The sequence below is a fragment of the Drosophila sulfurigaster genome, chromosome 3, assembly GCF_023558435.1.
Source record: "Drosophila sulfurigaster albostrigata strain 15112-1811.04 chromosome 3, ASM2355843v2, whole genome shotgun sequence".
Taxonomy (NCBI): domain Eukaryota; kingdom Metazoa; phylum Arthropoda; class Insecta; order Diptera; family Drosophilidae; genus Drosophila; species Drosophila sulfurigaster.
The window spans coordinates 20,424,946-20,431,488 of NC_084883.1; positions in this window are offsets into that span (position 1 = coordinate 20,424,946).

The following is a 6,543-nucleotide window of genomic DNA, read 5'->3' on the forward strand; positions in this document are numbered from 1 at the left end:
TCCCCCGTCTGCTGTCTCCTGTTTGCTTTCCTTGTCTTCCGGGTCCTCCCTTTTTGCAGCAGTATCTGTTTGATGTTAATGAAAGTTTCCGTCGTGCAAATAAAGCCAAAAGCATGGAAATCAGTAAAACAAATTGCAATCTGCTTTTTATCGCAATGTCGCAGGACCTCATTGCTGCTCAGTTGCTCTCTTTCTCCTTCATTCTCTGTCATCGATTGCCTGTTGTCTGTGTGCGTGGGAGTCACACTGTATATATATGTATACTGTAGTGTATATATAGTATGTGCTGTCCATGGTATTGACTTGCTCATTATAGTCCCGCTGGCAATGCTGTTATGCCAGCTGCTTGCTGCTTGCTGGTTGTTGACTCTCGCCATCTTTTGGGCTGTGAAGAAGCGTCGCCTCGCCTCGTCTCGCCTCGATTTGGTTTGGTTTTCATTTCGATACATTTTCAATTTACGAAATGCCACAAAGCATGGTGTGGCATGGAGCATTCAATACGTATCGTGGCATTGCAATCAGTGCTCATTTTACCATAAATTGATAATTTTCTAACGGATATTCAATTTCCCCCGAACAGCAGCCTTTTGCTACTTTTGCCATTGACCCACACACAGACGACGCATAGTAAAGTGAAACCACAACAAAAGCTGGTAAAAAGAAAATAGAGAGAAAAAATTGACCAAGTTAAATATAACATTAATACAAAATTCCAAGTCGTTATAAAATGGCAAAACTTTCAGCATAGCCAAGACATATAATGTCCAGACAGTCAGCGAACTCTTCGTGCAAACCAACCAACTATCTAACTATCCCTTCCAACTGTTTATTTTCTGTAGAGTTTTTGCTTGATGCCTTATTACGATGCTGGCAGCCAGCTTGCAAGCTTGCAGCAACAATCCCAACTCTCTGGGCCGCCTCATCAGAGTCAGAGTCTGACTCAGTCTCCGACTCAGTCTCAGAGTCAGCAAAAGCAACAGAAACTGAAAACTGAAGCAGAGGCAGAGTTTTTGCCTTTAGCCTGACGCAAGTTGTCAACCAACTTTGCAACAATAATCGCCTTCCACAGTTTGTAGTCGCAGTTGCAGTGAGAAAAGTGAAATAGCAGCTCACTCGCAGTAGATAAAAACCAGAAAACAATAAGGCTTTCACACAGCACAGCACAGCACCAGGGATAAGGCAAGAGGACAAAGGGCCGCCCTTTTGCATTTGAATGCAATGTGACTTTTAGCAGCGTTTACACAGGGCTCAAGCTCTGGCCGAAAAAAGGAAGCACAACTGCGCCAGGCTGAGTTTGAAAGCCTTCTCTCTCTTTGCTCTTCCCCACCCATAAAAGAAAAGGAAAATTGTGCATTTTTCGGTTGTGGCGCCACAGAAGGTCTCTTCAGATTGCGAGTCGTGATTACTTTAGCTTTTTTGTGTATAAGCTGGCTTATTTGTGGGGTTTTTGTGCGATCAAAGAACATAAAGAGCCCTACGATGTGACCCACTAATACAAATAAGCACACGTTTGATTTTAAAGTATAGACTTATAGCTAAGAAGTTTTGCTTGCCTTTTGTTGCAAGTAACTTAAACCAAGGACGCCGATTCGAGGACTTTGTATTGTATGCACATAATCGTCAGATTAATCGAAGGAAATATGTAAGATGTGTACTCAGCGTTTAGTCAAACAGCATATTAAAACAAGGCTAAATGGCGAACGTATATTAAATCAATATGGATGATAGCTGAACATTTTACCATTATGTAACCAGTTTATCTAAATTGTAAGTTTCAATTAAATAGTATTCTATTTTGATATTAACGCAATCTCCTTTTGGCTTTGATATGAGAGTTACGAAGAATAATCGCCAGATTAATCGAAGGAAATATGTAAGATGTGTACTCAGCGTTTAATCAAAGAGAATTCTAAAACTATGCTAATGGCGGACACGTATTAAAATCAACATGGATGACAGCTGAACATTTTATTATTATGCGATGAGTTTATATAAATTATAAGTTTAGATTAGACAATATTATATTTAAATATTACTGCAGTCTCCATTTGTTTTTGGTAATATTTATTGTTGGTATATTTTTTTTGTGGTATATGGTATCTGTGTAATGTACTGCTGACAGTATAGTAAATATAGTAATTTTGCGGTATATTTATTATGTATATTTTCAGAATAATACCATACTGTTTTGCTATTATTTGGAATGGGTATCTCACCGTCGAGCATACTAGTCTGTAGTATCCTTACTTGTATAATTTAATTAAAATATGGATAACAGCTGAACGTTTTAACAATATCAGCAGCAAACAACAGTAATGACGACAGTTTTATCTAAAGTATAAGTTTTAATTGAAACATATTGAATTTTGATGTTACTGCAATCTCGATTAGTTTATTGTTGCGATATGAGAGCTAGATTGCGCAAATTGTTATTTAAATTCAATTCGCACCCTACAACATATTTGAACAATTAGAAATCATTATTATTTAACCCAAAATATTCGATTTAAAATTCATTTGCATCAATTATTACACTGCATGTTTAAAATGCAAATTCGTTTTGGTTTAATACTCAAAGGGGACCATTAGTTTGTTGTTTTTTGCGTGAATTATTAAAATAGTTCGCACACTTTGCTGGCAATAACATTTATAATTGGCCTAATTACTGTGACATGGCCAAAAACTTTATGCTTATGCTGTCAGAAAAAGGCGACTGAGGAGGACAAGGGGCGATGCGACAGGATATCTATTTAAGGACTTATAAGCATATCTCCCAGACTATGTGAGTGCAAGAGTGCGAGACTAGTGTGCGTAGCATATGTAAATTTTTCGCTAATTAAAATTAGCATATTCCCTTTAGTTAGGGAGCTCGCACACAGCTGGTGGCCAGGCGGGAATGTGGGCTTGGTCTGGCCACAACCACATTAGCTGTCAGTGGGACTTAGGACAAAACTACCCGCAAAAAAAAAAAATCAACGAGTAAGTACTATTAAACGAAATAAGTTTAACTGTGAGATACTCTTCAATATATTACGATTTTCTTTTTTAATATTTCAATTATTTAACTGGAAAGATAATTTCATAAAAAAAAGATTGACAACTTTGTATATTCTGTTCCCTTAATGTATTTGTTTATTTATTTTCTATGATAGTTTCAACAATTAGTTATGGAGATTTTAAGATTTTATTTCTTCAGAAAACATTGAGAAAAAAAGGCAAAATTAAAATAAAAAATAATCAAATATATATATAATCTACTATATCACACGACTCTACTTAATAAGACTGAATAATTTTCGATAAAAACTTTACTATACTTAAATAATAATTTGTGTTAATACTTTATCTATTTGTTCTTCTTTTATTTGGTTAATAGTAAGCAAATAAAAAAACTTAATTTAAAATTATTAGGCACGTATTCTTTCTTCACCTTTCCTTACTACTCTGCCTTATTAAAAACTCTGTATATTTATATAAAAATTAATGTTTTTTCTTATCAATTTAATAATATTATTAATATGTACATATTTGTTTAACTGTTTCTTGTCTTCATTAATATTATTATACCCCTCGCTATGCACCTGCATCGTTTTGCAGGGTATCTTAAGGAAGAACTTCGCGTTGCCAGCTGATTAAAAGGGAAAGCTAACAAGCGTTTGCTCTTTGCCTGCGGCTCAGTGTCATTTGCTCACATACACACACAAACACATTAGAATCGTAAAAGTTTATTGTTTTTTTGTTTCATTTTTTGTTTTGCAAGCATGTGTGTGCGTTTTATTTGTTACTGGTGTTGTGTTTGTGTGTGTGTGTGTGTGCGCCTTTGAGCCTGCGTAAGCTGAGAGGCATTATGCTTTTTAATTAAATTGTTGGCTGCTTTTTATTGCTGAACGCCCAGGCACACACACACACATGCTTGCCTTGTGAGTCTGAGTTAAATGCATGAAATTACTTGAGACCTTTTTCAATTTGCTTGCATTTAAACTTGTACTTTAAGGCGAATCAATAGCAAAGCTCGCTCTGTCTGTATAATTATGATAATTATAGTAGCATATTAATTGCGCATACGCCTTGTTGGTCTCGCTGCATAAAAATTGCTGAAAGCGCATAAATAATTGGGCGGAAATTGTGCATGCGCTTAACACAACAAAACCTACATGAATGCACATATATAGTATATATGTATATTTATGGTGTATGCATGGCACACGCTCAGATATGTTTCAGCTGTTTTTGGCTCAGTTCACTTGAATTGCTGGAGCTGAATAGCTCGTGGTTTTTTGGTTTGAGCGCGCTTTTTTGGTTAAACCATTTTGGGTATAAATAAATGTTGTTGCTCATGCCACAAATCTGCGCAAAAAATATGCGTAATTTTTCAGTTGTAAATTGCGTATTTGCGAATACTTCAAATGATCTGCTGTAGAGCTTAAAGTCAAAAGTTGTCTGATCAACATTTTTGTTTTTTACACTTATGTGCAGCTTTATTTTTTTTAGTTGAACTGTTTATTCTTTTCGGAAGTCGTTTTACCTCAATTCTCGGCTCTCTATTTCTAGAATCATCTCTATGACTTTCACTTTCAAGCAAAGCCATTCAGCAGATTCAGTTTTTGCCTTCACGTGGGCTTATTGTTAATTGCCGGAAGTGCGAGCCAACGGGAATGAAAGAGGAGAACGAGGAGAAGTAAGAGGAGATGGTTGAGGAGACTCTGTTGCCCGCTTACGACCACACAACCATGAATAGATTTGCATTTTAAATGCGTGCAGCAGCTTTTCGCTTTTATTTGTGCCCCTTTTTATTTAAGCGGTGGCCTTTGTAAATACTTTTATATATATTTCAAATAAAAAAAATAGGAGAAAAAAATGAAAAAGGAAACAAACCGAAGGTAAGTTGGGGTTCGTAATTTCCTTTTTATTTTCCATTTTCGGTTGTATTTTTTATTCAGTTCACACTAAATTTGAGTTGCTTGTGAAAGATGTTCTTAGGTTAAATGGTGCAGAAAACGCTCTGTTGACTGTTGACTGACCTAAGTAAAGCTAAAAATATATTTAAATGTCGCCTTCGTCATGTATCTGTCTCTCTCTCTCTCTTTCTTTGATTGTGTGGGTGTGTGGGATGTCTCAAGAGTCCGTAACCGAAATGCCAAATTCTATTTACTTCTTTTCCATGCTGATTCTACGAAATGAAAAATAAAAACTAAATAATAAAACACAAAAAATATCTATGCAGTTCGGCTTAATGTCCTGTGGCACTTTCATTTTGCCTGAGTGCCTTGCATTAGCTTTTGCTTTAACTCTTATTTTTATTTTCCTTTTGCGAAAAGTGTCAACAAAAATAAATGCATAAATAAGGATCAGTGCGTCAATCCACAATGGCATTATGGAGGGGAGCCGAGAGTGGGGAGCAGAGTCAACAGAACTTGCCACCCAAGTCACAAGTCAATGTTGCAACAGATTCAATATTATAAAGCCAAGCCAGCTGCAACGGCAACTGCAGTAAAAAATGTGCACTCCTCCATTATTAAGGCGTGTGCTCTCATGCCTGATAAATTGCAGCTGAGCTTTTGCTTTTTCTGTCCTGTTCTCGTTTGGTGTGAAAATGTCTTATGCTTGGATTGCCATTGATATCAGACAGACTGTCAGACATATCGAGCCAGTCAGCTGCCATTTTTAAATGAAGATTCACAGCTCTCGAATAACTCTTTGCTCTTTGCCAGATTTCACTGATTGCTTTTCGTCTTGGCAAAAAAGTGTAGCATACTTATTGGGGCAGCTAATCGTATGATGTTTGTATTATGACATTTAAGCCGGAATTACTTGGCTAGCATTGATTGCCCCGACTGACAAGCAATCTGTAAGCTTGGCTAAAACAATACTCCCAATAACAATAAAAACAACAACCGAAACAAAAGCATCAGCAAAGCTGAAACAATGAAAACAAGCCACATCAGCTGGGGCATTGTTCTCTTGGCTTTTCGAAGATTTCTCATTCGTATTTTTTTTTGACTTTGTCTCAGATGAATCTCTGCATGTGTGTATGTGAAAATGCAGCCATAAATCTGCGCATTCAGCAGCTTGCTCTAGTTGTTGTTGGCGTTTTTGCTTGTTGCTGTTTTCTTTCTTATTGTTGTCATTGACAACATTCTGAGAGCTACGAACGCAGTGCGTCGCTATGTTGGTCATATGCAAAGATTTACTTTTCTTTATAATCTTCTGGGTATACTGACTTCAAAGTAAAAAATGCACTGGACAAAGTAATAAGTTACATGGAAAAGTACGATTAAGATTGTCAGTTGACTTCATATTTCATTTCAGTTTGTTTGTCACTAAATGACAAGTTATTTAGTGCCCTTAAAACTAGCACAGTAAAGTAACAATACTTGCAAAGGTATGAAGTTAATAAAACATTTCATTATGGAAGAAATAAATATACATATTAGGAAAGCCAAAAATATATTCAAGAAATCATATAACAATTTGTAGCTGAAATAAAAATAATTTCTTGTCTAACGCATATAAAATATCTATTTTATTTCATGATCATTTATT